Below are 15576 nucleotides of genomic sequence, written 5' to 3' on the forward strand. Positions count from 1 at the left end.
GATAGATAGATAGATAGATAGATAGATAGATAGATAGATAGATAGATGGATGGATAGATAGATATGAGAGAAAGAGCATTTAATAAGCACTTGTTATGTGCCCATCGCTGTGCACATAAATATAAATGCGTATATAATAGAAATATAAGTATCTATAAATATAAAGCACTGGGGATATCAATTTAAGTAGGCAAGACCACCCTTGCCCTCAAGGCCACTAGGTGGCACCATAATGCGTAGAGCGCTGGACCCAGAGTCAGGAAGACCTAAACTCAGATGATGCCTCATTTACTTATCTGTGTGACTCTGAGCAAGTCACTAAACTTCCCTTTGCCTCAGCTTCCTCATATGTATATTGGTCATAATAATTGCACTTACTGCACAGAATTGTTGTGTAGCTCAAATAAGATGTTTGCAAAGCTCTTTGCAAAACAAAGCCTTATATAAATACTGGCTATTATTATTGTTATTGTTATTATTATTATTATTATTATCATCACATAGGAGCTCACATCCTAACCCTTCCCCTAAGAGGGAAAATCACCAACATCACCGAACCAAATATGTACTTTTGCTTTTCCAGTGTAATCAGAGAATCTCCAGAGTTGGAAAGGGGCTCAGAAGCCAAGTAGGCGCCCCCACACCTGACTGGGAATTTCCTCTACATCACCCTTTGTAATAATAAGCAGGGCACTAAAAGAGAAGGAAAATTAAGAGGAAAGAAAAATCCCATAGCACAAACTCCAGGCCCTTCCAAGATAAGGCCACAGCAGAAAACCGTGTTCCTGGAAAGAAAAGGTCCGATTGTTTCAGTGGGCCAAATAGTACCGGGACAAAGCAGCACAGGAAACAGCATTCCTATGGCTTTTCTGTTTATTGACCCTTTTTAGGTCCAAAACAACAGTTCCATCTACTTTTAGATTAACTGTGAAATGCCCTCCCTCCTGCCTGCCCCAAGTGTGTGCTCCAAACTATAATAAAAGGGAGCAAAAAGAAGAAAATGTGAATAATAATTATACAATCACTGAGCCCAAAGGACCTGATGAGGCCATCAGGCCCTGCCCCCTTCTCTGGGCAGCTAAATGATTAAACCAGCCAAGGCAAGGAGTGCTTTGGCCCCACCCCCTTATTTTTTTAAGATCTGTAGGCAGATTTTTCCAGTTTTCAAAGCTGGCCTTGTTATCCCTGAATCACAGAGTGGTAGAGCTGGAAAAATAACTCATATTTAACAACTTGAAAAGCCCCATCTTTTGAACACAAAGGTACTCCTGACCATGCTCAATGGTTCAGAATACTGGAACACCACAATCTCAGAAGAATCAAAGTTGTTAGTGACCCAGGGGGCATCAGAGAGAGTCACCTGGTAAGGCTAAGTAAGCTATAGCATTTTTCCATCAATGACTTAAGTGCAACAAATGACATAAAGAGATTTTCAGGGGTCTAATTTGCGATTTTATCTATTTCAAACGCTTTTAACCAATACAGCCACAAGACCAGAGTCAGTAAGACCTGAGTTCAAATCAAGGGTCAGTCATTTACTAGCTGTGTTATCCTGGACAAGTCACTTAACCTCTGTTTGCCTCAGTTTCCTCAACTGTAAAATGGGGATAATAGTAGCACCTACCTAACAGGATTGTTGCAAGGATCAAATGTGATAATATTTGTAAAAAGTATTTAACATGGTTCCTGACACATAATGGGCTCTATATAAATGCTTATTCCCTTCTCTTCTCCTCCCCCCTGTTCTGTAATGTATGGTTTTTAAAAACTGCCTGGGGCACTTAGAAGTTAAGTGACTTGCCCAGAATCACACAACCTAGACATAGAGAATATATGATTCGAGAGGAGATGAAACAGCCAGGTGCAGAGAGTGAAAGATGGCAGAGGGACAGCTCATAAAATCTAAAAAGACCTAGCTAGAGGAAGGCCCACAGCAGAAGGAGTGAATCCTCTGTCAGAGATCTGTTGTGAGGAGGGAGGAGAAGACAAGAATCATGCAGGTTGATAAGGCATGGACAGATGGCAGTGTATATTCTGGGAGGCCCAGAGAGTAGCAAGAGCTTGCATCACACAGCTAGGCAGGGGCAGAGTAAGTGTTAGAAACGAAGTGCATAGTAATGACCCACCTCATCAATTCTTGAAGCACTGCCACATTATGTCATCAGAATGTGCTGATTTAAGGACATTCTCAAGTACACATTTTTCCTTCTTTATCTAGAGTGGCTGGTGATAATTCTATCTCAAGGACCACTTGCTCTGATTAACTAATCACAGGTAAGCAGCTTCTACTAAGACAGAATTGGAGGGTGAAAAGGGGATAAATCTCTGCCTTAGGCTAATATACCACTGGTTTTCCCACTTTGTTCTTCTATATGTTATTTCAGAGAACCTGGTGGCCATCTTAGAAATGTCCTTATTCAGATTCTATAAACCAACAAAGAGAAAATCATATGATTAAGAAAGTAATTTGCTCACACAGAACAGAATGTCCTCTCCCTGTTTGCACCCCAGAAGTTGTAGCACAAATGAATGACAGTACAGTTGTAAATCTGAGACTTCCACTATACAATGTGCCAGCACAGTGCACTAACCTCATTTCGTTAAACCACCTTCTTTGCTATAGCTATCTGAGAGAAAAATGCAAAAAGCCAATGAAGGATTGTGTGAAGTGATGAATAGTAATGTCAAAGGACTCAGCTGCCAGTCTCTTGAAGGCCCCTTATTGTGGAAACAATGTCAGAAGCTGGGGTTGTGAAATCTAACACTGGATCGGATTGTGTCTAATTCCACATGTGGTACCAGGAAGCAGCTGGTGCTGGTTGGCACATGTTGCTATATGACCATTAAAGCACTGCGTGATAACTTTGGACACATGGGTCAAGAAAAGGCCCTAGAGCGAAAAAGAGACAGGTTTTTACTGGCCTGAAATGCTTACAGATTTCACCAAAATGTGGGAGATTTGTGCTTGGTGTGCATAAAGGAAGGAAAGGTATTACCAACTTGTGATGCATATTTGGAGAATAGAAGTATCCACAAACCTTTGAAACTTATATGCATTGACTTTGTGTCTCCAGAAGGAGATAGCCAGGACATGTAATACAAGGTGTCCAAAAAGTTTTAGTTTGTACTTCACAAAGCTGAAACTTGCACTAAGACTTTTGAGATACCCTGTATACTGATGGTTTCTTACCACTTCACTAAATCACCAGAAAACTTCCATAGTTGATAAAGTATTATGGGAGGAATATTTCTTAGGGTATGGCTTTCCTGCCTGGATTCATTTAGATCCAGAAAGGCTGGCATTAAGAAGTCTAGAACAATATCTTACCACTCCTCACAGGGACCCATAACCTAGATATTTCAAACTCACACCAATGAACATGTTAGGTTCACTGAGATCAAAACAAAAATCTCAGGGGAGCCAGCATATGGTAATTCTAGACCTTCCATTTAACTCACCATGAATGATGCCACTGGCTTTATACCCTCCTTGCTGTTTGGCCATGAGCCATTCCTACTTATTGACCTTTGTTTTGGAATCTCTGAAGACAGAGAGACCACAGATATGGCTCATCTCTCAGGCCAGAGGGAATCTAAAGGAAACTTACTACCTAGCTACAATGTCAGCCAAGAAAAATGCTGAAAGAAGTAAATAATGGTATGATGCCCAAGTTCATTGTGAAGATCTTTGACAAAGTCTTTGAGTTTTACTGAGAAATCTTGGTGTTCATGGGTCACATAAATCAGTAGGTCAACAAAAACCTACTCCATATTTAGTTGTGGAGAGCCTGAGCAACTTGTCTATTTACAAAATAGCCCTAGAGACTGGAGGGGCCCTGAAAAGACCATCCAACATAATCATTTATTACTAATAGGTGAACTAGTTGGATTCCCTGATGAGCAAGTTGGAAGTGATGGACAATCATCTCAGTGGACCCTAAACAACAGAGATCACCTGTTAGGCATGCAAAGACAACCTGACCCAGACAATGGCTCAAAAGAAGACATTTCAAATGAAGACTTTGTATACCATATCCCCAGCTAGTCAACCCCAGAGTTAGGACCTTTTCTGCCCAATACTTTAGCCATGCAGAATCCTAGCATGCAGAAATGCCCACAAAAAGTTAGCAAACTGCTACGTGGGCCATCCACAAGTTCAGGTTTAGGAAGGCAATGCTATAGTTCTGATGACAATTATAATCAGTCAGTCCCATCAACTAGCATTGGAATAGTAGCGACAAGTTTCATGGGAGCAAGGACTATTCCGCCAGTGAGCAATGCAACTTACCACGGGGCAGGTGAAACTGACGGAATGAGGACGCACAAAGCAAGACAATGGTGCCAACATTTACTCACTCAATGTGCACCTTGCTTATAATTACATCTGTTCACTGATCCATAATTGTTGCATATTTAAAATACCTCTGTTTCATTGTTTTCCAGTCTCATGTATGTTTATTTGCTTTATTTAGCATCATGCATATGTTGTTATTTTGGAAACTATGATTAGTTTTGCTGTTATGTGTGTGTGTGTGTGTGTGTGTGTGTGTGTGTGTGTGTGTGTATGTTGGGCAGCTAGGTGGCTCAGTGGGTAGAGTGCTGGGTCTGGAGTCAAAAAGACCTGAGTCCCAATCTGGTCAATCTGGCCTTACTAGTTGTGTAAACTTAAGCAAGTCACTTAACCTTGTTTGCCTCAGTTTCCTCATCTATAAAATGAACTGGAGAAGGAAATGGCAAACCACGTGAGTACCTTTGCCAAATAAACCAAAATGGGGTCACAAAGAGTAAGACACAACTGAATGACTGAACAACAACAACTCCAAGATGGAAGTCTACTCTTTCCCCAACTCTTCTGTCCAGTAAGAGATGCTGTAATGTACTCTACTCACTTCTTTTAACTTAACATTTCCTGTACCATGATCTTGGCTCAAATTGAAAAAGGTTAGCTGGAGATAACACACAAATTTAAATTAGGGTTGAGAGTCAAATCTCTGTCTGAAAGTTAGGAATTTTCCTAATGCGGGGGGGGGGGGGGGGGGGGGGAGAAGGAGAGGCTCTGAACTATTGTGATTGAATTACTAACTTCTGATAATGGTTCCATAAAACAGCAGAGGAGGAAACCTTATGGACCTGAGGGCCATCATACTGCCCCTAGGATAAAACAGAAACTAACAGGATGTGGTTGATTAAATCCCTAGAGATAAGGGGGCTGGGGTTGAGGAAAAGATTATACCCTAAATCGCCTACCACCCAAGAGATAAGAAACACCTGGGGAAAATGAAGCTCAGCCCCTAAGTAACAGGAAGGAGAGAGCAGAAAAGATCAAGTACTGAAACCGCTACTCTACTTTCCACAGTTTTTAGCTAGACTGGAAGATCAGGAAGATGCAGTAATCATAATTTACTTAGATTTTTAGCAAAGCATTTCAAAAAGCTTCTTGTGCAATTCTTATAAAAAATATAGAAAGTTATGGATAGACAATCATACAGGTAGATGAATTTGTAAATGGTTAAAAGGCTTGACCCAAGAAGTAGTTATAATGGTTCAATGTCAGCTTGGAAGTAGGTCTTTAGTGAAATGCCCCAGGGATCTGTGGTTGGCCATATAGTGTCATATCATCATCATCATCATAGCATTTATATAGTGCTTTAAGATTTGCAAGACCCTTTACAAATATTATCTCCTTTTAACCTCACAATAATCCTGGGAGGTAGGTACTATTAATATGACACTTTTACAGATAAGGAAACTGAGGCATGCAGAGGTTAAATGAGTTGCCCAGGGCCATGCAGCTAAGTGTCTGAGGAGGATTTGAACTTTGGTCTTCCTGACTCCCATTCCTTCCTTCTATCCACTAGGCTACCCAACTCCCTAAATGATACCCTAATGAAATTTGCAGATGACACAAAGTTGGGAGGGATAACTAATATGCTAGATCATTCCAAAATATCAAAGATGTAATTTCAGAGGAATAAATGTGAAGAATTTCACTTGGGCTCAAAAAAAAATCAACTCCACAAGTTCAGAATGGGGGAGGTATGATTAGAGAGCAATTTGAAAAGATTTGGGGGGGAGGGATTTGGAATCCTCAGTGACTAAAAATTCAACATGGTAGTCAAAAAAGCTAAAAAAAACATGGACTGTATTAAGAAAGGAACAGCATGAAGAATGAGGGAGGTGATAAATCTTGCTGCACTTTGCCCTAGTAAGACAATATCTGGAGCATTGTCTTCTGCTAGGTGTAATACATTTAGAAGACAGTAAAGTATCCAGGGAAGGGTAACCAGTCAATTGAATGTCAAGTCCTGAGACAGCTAGAAATTCCGTTTGACTAAAAGATAAGGTGCATAAAAGGGAGGAATGGGAAATGTGCTGGAAAGGCATATTTGAGCCAAGATTTGTGCAAGTCTTTACATGCTACGTTGATAAATTGGCGTTTTGTCCTAAAAGCAATAGGGAGGACTAAAGATTTGCTTTGTGCTTTGTTTTGTTTTGTTTTTTAACAGAAGGGTAACCTGAGCAGACCTGCTCCTTAGGAAAACTCATTTTGGCCACTAGTAAAGGAGAGAAAGATTGAAAGCTGGGAGTCTTACCAGGGGACCACTGTAATAGTCCAGGCAAGAGGAGGTGGGGGCTGAACTCTAGTGGTAACTACATGAGTGGAGAAAAGGAAACTGAAACAAGAAATGACATTGAGGTCGAATCAAGAAGACTTGGCAACTCGTTGATATATGAGATGAACAAGAGTAAAAAGTTCGAGAAAATTCTAAATTACAAACATGCACTACTAGGAGGAAGATGACACCCTCAACACAGACAGAGATATTGGGGAGAGTTCCAGGCTCAAAGGGAAAATGAACAGCACCATTTTGGTCAGGTTGAGTTTGAGATGCCAACAGGCCACCCAACTAGCAGTCCAACAGTAAATTGCCCATGTGGGACTGGAGTTCAAGAGAGAAATCTGTGAGGCATCTCCTTAGAGACAGTGATTGACCTCATGGAAATTGATAAAATCAACAAGGGAAACAGGAAAAAGGAACATCTTATATATTAACACCCCATTTTCTAAACATACTGAAAAAAGGATGTTACTCTACCTTGACAAACCCTATTTAAAATAACTTTTCCCTTGAGAAGACATCTTCCCTCACCCCTCCTCCTTTGGAGAAGTGGGAGGGAGGGGAGGTCTATGGATGTGGAATATTACATATAGCAGCAGATTTGATTTTTGATGTATTAGTTAGTTTCGTTGATTTGCTTTCTCTTCTTTCTCTTTTTTTTCTTTTAAATAAGTTCTTTCTTATAAGGGGCAGCTCTTTGGGAGTGGGGAGGGATTACAGGGGAAATCTAGGCATGGCAAAAACAAATAAAAATGCATCTTAAAAATTATTCCTTATTACTACATAACAAAGTAGAGCATTTACAAAGGAATATATTTACTTCCAAAGGTATCATAATAAATATATTAACATTCCACCACCACCCCTCAATACATGGGAAGCACAATCTTTCTCTCCTCTGTACCACCTTGATTTCTAGAGAGTGAAAGGGAAGTAGGTTCATAGCTTAGCTTAGTTCCCATAGAGCACTGTATCAGTTCCAAACCCAAATCCCCCAGGTGCTAGTGTCCCAGGCACCTTGGCTTCTCAAGGTTTTCATGTTGAGATGGCTTGCTGCTGTACCACCTTTCCTGTAACGCTGTTTCTAAGCTCACCATGACTTCAGCTCCTGGTCCAGTGGAATCACTTCAGATACCTTAAACTGAAGACAAGTAAAACAAAACAGAAACAAACACCCCCAGGCCCATTTCTCAAAGCTACCATTTAGGAGTCACTACTGAAAAGAGCATTGTTTATAGCAGAAAAGAGATCTACTAGCCCCGGCCCTACTTTTAAAGATGCATACAGCCATTGGTGATTAGCAAGCACCATGTTAAACAAACTGAGCATGCTCAAAGCCAGGTTGCACCCAGAAGACGAATCTTGAGGCCTACCTTGGATTAGTTTGATTTTAAAGATCTATCAAAGATGTAATGGACAAGAATTTCACTCTCCCATCATAAGCTAAGGCTTACCAGAATACACATCTCTTTTCTAATTTACTTTCAGTTGATAATTTTTCATTCCTTGACTCTGAAAATGTTCAGTTACTTGAAAATGTGACTATACCAATGCAGTGGTTATGCTGTCTTCATCTTACAGAACTGAAAATGGGCATCTCTCAAGCTCATTTGACCCTTCCACACAAGGCCCAGGTTACAAGCCTTTCTCATGGTGTGTCCTTTCAATATCATAAGAAGTGGGTCCAGGTAGGCACCAACTCTTTTTCCCATAATGCTCTGAGACACAGACCCACTATTTGGGAAAACATCCTGAATATCTCAGCAGAGAAGGCACGCACAGGGCCCCAGCCTACAGTGGCCCTACCAGCACAGGGGGTCATTTGTTATTTGTTTGCTTGCTTGTTTTTAGTTTCCTTTGATTTGATTCTTAGAATTGGGAATGAAAACCCAGAAGAAGATAAATACGTGGCAAAAACAGTAGTGGTAAGATGTAGTGTTGGGTCTCCTGCAGTCTTGACCGTGCCAATGAAGTGTGTCCTGGGTAGAAGACAAATCGAGTCAATAAGCATTTATTAGATGATCACTATGGGGCAGATGCTATACTGAGCAGCCGAGGGAAGCCGTTTTCCTCGGTTACCCAGGTTTCTGTCCTAAAAAACTCTGCTATCAGTTCCAGTGTTGAACTTTTTAGTGTACACCAAGAGTTGCAGTAAGGTTTCCTGCTGCCTCTTATGAGGGACTGAGCAATTCACTCTCTCCCTGCTTTGGGGAGCTAGAAAAGCTATTTGGGAGCCAGTGCCTGACTCCCACCTCCAAGCAAAGCCATGGGATAGAACCAAAACAGCCTCAGAGGGATGTTGCTGATGATGCTAACTGGCAATGTCCATTCACTGTAAAACTGCCCACCCTCTCCAACAGAGTGAGGGGGCGACTGGAGGGGGTAAGGACTTAAATCTCAACAGGGAACAGAGAGGTGGGTTGCTGTGAGAATACATGGGAAGTGTATTTATATGTATTTATTCTCTTTCTATTTATTTGGTTTATACTTACATAGGTGGTCCAGTATATAGGGGGCCAGGCCTGGATTCAGGAAGATCTGAGTTCAAATCCAACCTCAGACACCATGTGACCCTGGGTAAGTCACTTAACCCTGTTTGCCTCAGTTTCTTCATTTATAAAATGAGCTGGAGAAGGGAATGGCAGACCATTCTAGTATCTTTGCCAAGAAAATCCCGAAAGGGATCATGAAGAGTCAGAGAGGACTGAAAAATGACTAAACAACCACAAAAACAAATACTTACATACATGCTTATTGTCTCCCCAATTAGGACATGAGCTTCTGGTCAGTAAAGTTGCTTAATTCTTTGGCTTTGTAAAACCAATGCCTCGCACAGTGTCTGGCAGAAAGCAGGTACTTAATAAATGCTTACTGAGAAGATGACACAGTGGCAGAAAGCAATACAACCATGTTTCCTTCCACAAAACTCCTCCAAATACATCTAGAAAAATGGATCAAACATAATCCTGATGGGGAAATCCAGAAAAAGTCACAGTGAGTCATTTGTCTAATCCAGCTCAGCACAAGGAGATGGACAGGGAGGTCTGTGGCTACTGGGGACTAGGCTGGGCCAGGAGCACTCCAGCATCCAGGGAAAGGCCATATACCAGGGCAAGACAAGGTCCTAGATCCCTACTGGGCACGACAATGGGGACAGGTATAAACTGCAACTGTGTTGCCCTCTGTCCAGTTATGGGTCACAACTACAGGGCAGACTGAGAAGGGGGCCTGGGCACAGGGGTGGCATTCCCTGGTAGGACAGCCCTGGGCAGTATACTAAGAAAGAAGTAATTTCAGAATCAAGGAGCAGTGGTGGGGCTCAGAGCTCAGACATTAGAACAAAGTCTCATTTCCAGCATCTAGCCCAGACTGAAGAAGAATAACCAGGGTAGAAATCCCAGACCAAAGGAGACCTTACAATTCTGCCATTCTGAACCAACACAGCTTTTCAGCTGACTGATAGGAAAGGAGTCTAGCAGCATCCACTCTTGTGCAGACCCAAAACTAGCTCAGGAACTTAGAGAGCCCAGATCATGGGGGCAGCAATTAGACTTTGCCCAATCACTGTGACAGCTCAGAAAGCTTGCAGGTCCTTAGCCTGTGTCTGACAGATCTGAGAATAACACAACACTCACAACCCCAAGAAAGAACCAACAGGACCACCCAAAGTTTCCCTCCAAAAACATGGCAGAACCCAGGCCTAACATCAAGTCCAAAGTCAGGAAGTAGGGTGGAAGAATTAACAGACAAAAAAAAAAAGAATTCCACCATAAAGTATGATCTGAAGGATTGCTCTTGTTGTTTTTGTTGTTTGTCCTTTGTTCTTGAAGAGGACCATGACAACAAGGAGGTAATGCCATGATATGCAAGTGAATTAGATTTAAGTGAGGAAGGGCTGTGCAAGGTCACCAGCCTCACTTTCTCCTCCAGAGCCATGTGGGTCCAGTGGCAAGGTATAGATCAAGATGACTGGAGATGGTCCTGGATGCATTGAGAGACCTTGGCCTTTTTTAAGAACTGTCATCTTCTTTAAGTCAGGCCTCCCATATGGGAGACACGGCATAGGCTGAATGGCAGATTTTCTATTCCTCATTCTGAGTGACCCATCCCACTTTGGGTATCCTCAGCCACAATTGACAAATAGATAAATAATGTATTTATTTAACATTTACTCTATGCCAAGCATGGCGTTAAACATGGAGGATACAAATACAAGCAAACAAGACTGTCTTTTTTCTCAAAGAGCTTATAAACTAGCTAGAAGACAATACAAAAAGGGTATCTACAAGGGGGACGGGATTCACCATCAAAAGTGGGCTTCGGAGATGGCCAGAAAATGACAGAGAAGCCTGATCCTGAGCAAAATTAGGTTGAAGTTCACCTATCACAACCCAGCAACCCTGGGAAGGAGTCCAAGATTCCGGTGGGAAGGTAAGGAAGAGAGAAAGACAATAAGAATTGCTTACCTTTAGTAAGCAACTCTTAAGTGTAAAGTTCTGTGTTGGGAACTCAGGAATATAATTATACTGGGTGTTAGGATCTCTCCCCCTTTCTCCTCTTCTTCCTTTATGGGCTTCTGAAAATGAATGCTGCCCATCCAAAGACATACATGATGGTAAGTGGGGATGCTAACTGGTGGAAATTAACAAGAGAGAAGCCTGAGAAGTTAGGGAAAGGAGGACACCGGAAGGTTGGCCTTCTTCTTTTACAAGGAAGATAGTGCCAAAATCCAGGAGTCAGTGGAAAAGAGTGGAAAGAGTATTAGAGAATAATTGATAGGATGACCACAGTAATGTAAAGGCCAATGGCACTGAAAGACTTCAGTATGCTGATCAAGGCAATAGCCAATTGTGACTTTCAAAGGACTTGTAATGAAGCATGCCTCCTATGTCTCAGCAGAGAGATGGTGGACTGTAGGTGCCCAATGAAGCCTATATTTTCAGATCTGACCAGTAGGATGATTTCTTTGTTTTATTCTACTTCTTTGTTATAAAAGAGAGTTTTATTCAGAAAGAAAGAGTCATTGGGAAATGACAGGGGTTTTTTAATAAATAAAAAATAAAACAATTAAAAAGGAAAAAATGAGCACTGGGATTATTCAGGGCACCTGGATTCCAACACCTTAGTTTGTTTGTTTGTTTCTTGTGTAAAGGCCAGACTGATGAACTCTAAGTTATCTTCCATCCTTGTCAATCTATCCCTAGAAACTCATCTCTACCTCACCTATGTGGGAGTGTGTGGACCAGATGCCATGATATGTAGCTGTGGGGAGCCAAGAGAACCAGCCTGAATCTGGAGAAACAACAGAAGATGGAGAGAGACAGAGAGAAACAGAAAAAGAGACAGAGACAGAGACAGAGACAGACAGAAAGAGAGAGAGAGAGAGAGAGGGAGAGAGAGAGAGAGAGAAGGGGGGAGCAGAGACAGAGGCAGGAGTTATGAGTGGGGCCTCCATCAGAGGAGCCCTCCTGTTCAGGTCTGAGGACTTATATTCAGGGCACTTTGGGACACACAGTTGCTCTTTCATGAGTCTATTTCATCCTTCTTTGATGATACAACTCTCTCTTCATGTAGGGTGTTGTGGGTAGCAGAAATCCAGCTATTCTTTTTTTAGAAATGTAAGCCCTATCCCAAAGCTCTCTGTTATGGGATTCTCTCCTTATTGCTGGAGATGAAGGTCCTGCTCTGCATGAAGGGTGGGATGGAGTTGGTAAGAGGCCAGAGCTTCACTCTTCAGCCAATCCTTCTTTGGGGATTCTTCAAGACCAGTCCCCCCTTTTGGGGGACTAAAAGTCTTCCTGGAGAGTCAAGTTGGCTTCCAGCTCTGAGAAAGAAGATGGAAGAGAGTAACCTCATTTCACATTACTGAAGGAAAAGATTTTGGAAAGACACGTGAGGAGTGGGCAGGCCCTGCCACGTGCCTATTCCCAGCTTGCTAGAGTAGACACATCCAGTTTTCCCTTAGATGAGATCAAGGACACTTTCTCTTGGCTGAGTTGAGTTATCTCACTCCCAATGGGAAAGCGCCTTCATTCTATATTGGCTGGTATATGTCCTCCTCTGTATACCTTCTCTGATTTCTGTTCTGTTACAATTTAGATAAATGGGTTTCTTTGCTATTCTCTATGTATGTTCACTACGGAACTGGTATTAGGTTCTAATACCTATGGGCAGGGAATCAAGCCTTGGATATAGAGACTGGGTTTCCTCTCCCCCTCAAAATGACAAAGGGGTAAAAAGTTAGATGAAACTCAACCATCTCCCCTAAATGAACAATATTTAAAGAAGCAGAAAGATGCATGTCCAGTGCTCCCTCTCTCTGAGGAAAGCAGATTGGTGGCCTCTGGCCCCAACCTTCTGCTTCCCTTCCTGGAAGGAATGAAAGTGTCCCTTGAAAAAGGGGATGGGGGAGGGAGAAGAAGAGTCTAGGATGTCAATTGGACCTCTCTTTCAGCCACACAAGGACAGTGTCCTCTAAACACATGGGCCTCTCTATACTTGGTGCCCCTCACCATACTAGTGCTACAGATGACCTCCATCTTTGCAAGGGCAGAGCTATTCAACTCGTCCTTTCAGCCAGGATGGGAAATGAGTTGAAATGAATGAGGAAATTGAGGTGCCAAGAACTGAACTGACACTAGGGGGTGACACAGACAGAATCAGCACCCAGCTCCTCTAAGCCTCAGTCTGGCATTCTTCCCACTATGCCTTGCTGCCTTGACGAGGTGTTGTACATGATATTCCATTGTATGAAGCAAATGCCAAAGAGATGCTCTATGTGTCTATATATGTTTGCAAAGAGACAGACCCGGTCTCGATGCAAGGTAAAACTTCCTAACAAATAGAATGATTCAAAAGTGGAATGGAGGGACTGCTTGGGAAATAGGATTTTCTACCTCATGGGAGGTCTTGAAGGAAAGGCTATTGATCACTTGTATGGGGCATTAAAGAGGGGATTCTTGTATGGGAGCTGGCTGTATGTGCTACCCAACTCAAGATTCTGTGATTGTCTCCCCACCTTCAAAATGTGCCCTGAGTGAAGTCTAGAGGTCATGGAACCCCTAATTGTGACTCCTGGTCAGTGATGGAAATTGCCCCCTGAAGCTCAGAAATCTTTGTCTTTTTTTTTTTTCTGGAGGTGGAGGGGAGACAGGAATAGAAAAGTTTTTGGTTTAGTAACTGACCAGTCAGTGATTTCAAGTGCCTTCAGAAATGCATGCTTTAGTCTTGAATCACAGGACTATTGATTGATGGAGCCCAAGGAAGGGCCAATTAATCCAAATGCAAAGAGAAACATCCATCCATTCTGAACAAACCTCTGAAACCCCACAGAATGTGGAGCTAGCCAATTAGGGGTGATGTACGATAGCAAGAGGGGTATTGAGCAAGGAAAAATTAAAACAGAATCAATTTTCCTAATAAAAACATCTGACCCCAGTGAAAAAGTTCAAGCAAAACATCTGCCTCTTTTATCCCTGCCCCTTTCCTCCACCTTCAGGCTGATTAAGTCCATGTGTCACTTCCAGCAATTGGAAAAGCCATTCAATTAATCATTGGCTTCTGTAAAAACAGTAAAGCATCCAGCTCTTTGATATCACTTAAGATCTCAGGCAAAGATGGTATTGCTGTCTCTAGTAGAATTCCTTCCTTGGAAAGTCTGTTTTCTTTCAATCACATTTTTATTGAGCCTACCTCTGATCAGCACACTTTATCTAAGAAAAAAAATATATATATATATATATATATGTATTAGGAGCTGGGTTTAAGGGCTTTTAAAAAATAAAAAGAATATTTCCCAAAATTTTGTTTGGATTTTGTTATTTACTTTCTTGCTTTTGCTGTGGTGGAAATTTTTAGCAATAAATTTGGAAGGAAAGGAAGATCAAACCTAAATTCAGGACTTTTTTTTAGAAAATATGGCTTTGTAGTCACTCAAGCCCTCAGAGAAAGTTCACCTGGACACTTCCTTAATCCCAGCTAAACTATATTTGTTTGTTTTCTTATTTTAATGACATGAAAGGAAAAGAAAAGCTCTCAGGTTACAAGTCAGACAGCCATGATAGAAATAGGGGAAAGTGTTGGAACGAAGAAATTGACATAGCTTTTGACCCTTCCCCGCCACTGAGAACATACGGTTGTTGTGAAACTTTCCAGGGAAAAGAATTTAGCAATACCATCTTTGCCAGAGATCAGACTCTGGATGAAAAATACTATGCAGTACTAACAAATTATATTTACACAGCATTTCACCTATAGAATTAACAATGTTTATCCAACAGAATTTAAATGAAACCATTGGCATTAAGATTCTGTTTAATGTACATTATCTCATCTCAGCCTTGAAATAATCCTGTTAGGTTAGGACTAAAACGATGGTTATCACTATCTTACAGAAAAGGAAACTGAGGCTCAAAGAGATTAAATGATTTGTTTGTGGTCAAACAGATTACTGTCAGAGGCAGGATCTGAATCCAGGTCTTCCTGATGCCAAGTCTAATGCTTTTTCCATTGTACCTCTAACTGCAGGATCATATTTTACATGAGCAAACAGTCCCACAAAGGTATTTCTCTATTTATACTTAAGCCTCCAAATAAATCAACCATGTACTTCCAAAAGGTAAGATAGAGAAACAAACAAACAAACAAAAAGGGACATAAAATGAATACAAACATTTTATTCCTGATAGGTCATAAATAAGTGACATTTCTTTAGCGGAAATCATTTCTACATTCTTCTGATGAGTAAACAATATATGATAGCTAGAGCTCTAGGAAGAATTCTCTGAAACATATTCATTTATAATTTTTTTTTAATTTTCACTTTGTAGATCTTGAACAATTAAATCTCAAGACAGGAAATGGTGTCATTGAAACCAAGATAACTGTTGTTAATTCTGTGGGAGAGAGGTTAGCACTAGTGGGCAGGCATTTTATCTAGCTTTGCATCCTAAATTTT

Source organism: Vombatus ursinus, unplaced genomic scaffold (genome assembly GCF_900497805.2).
Source record: "Vombatus ursinus unplaced genomic scaffold, bare-nosed wombat genome assembly UNPS02014847.1, whole genome shotgun sequence".
NCBI lineage: Eukaryota > Metazoa > Chordata > Mammalia > Diprotodontia > Vombatidae > Vombatus > Vombatus ursinus.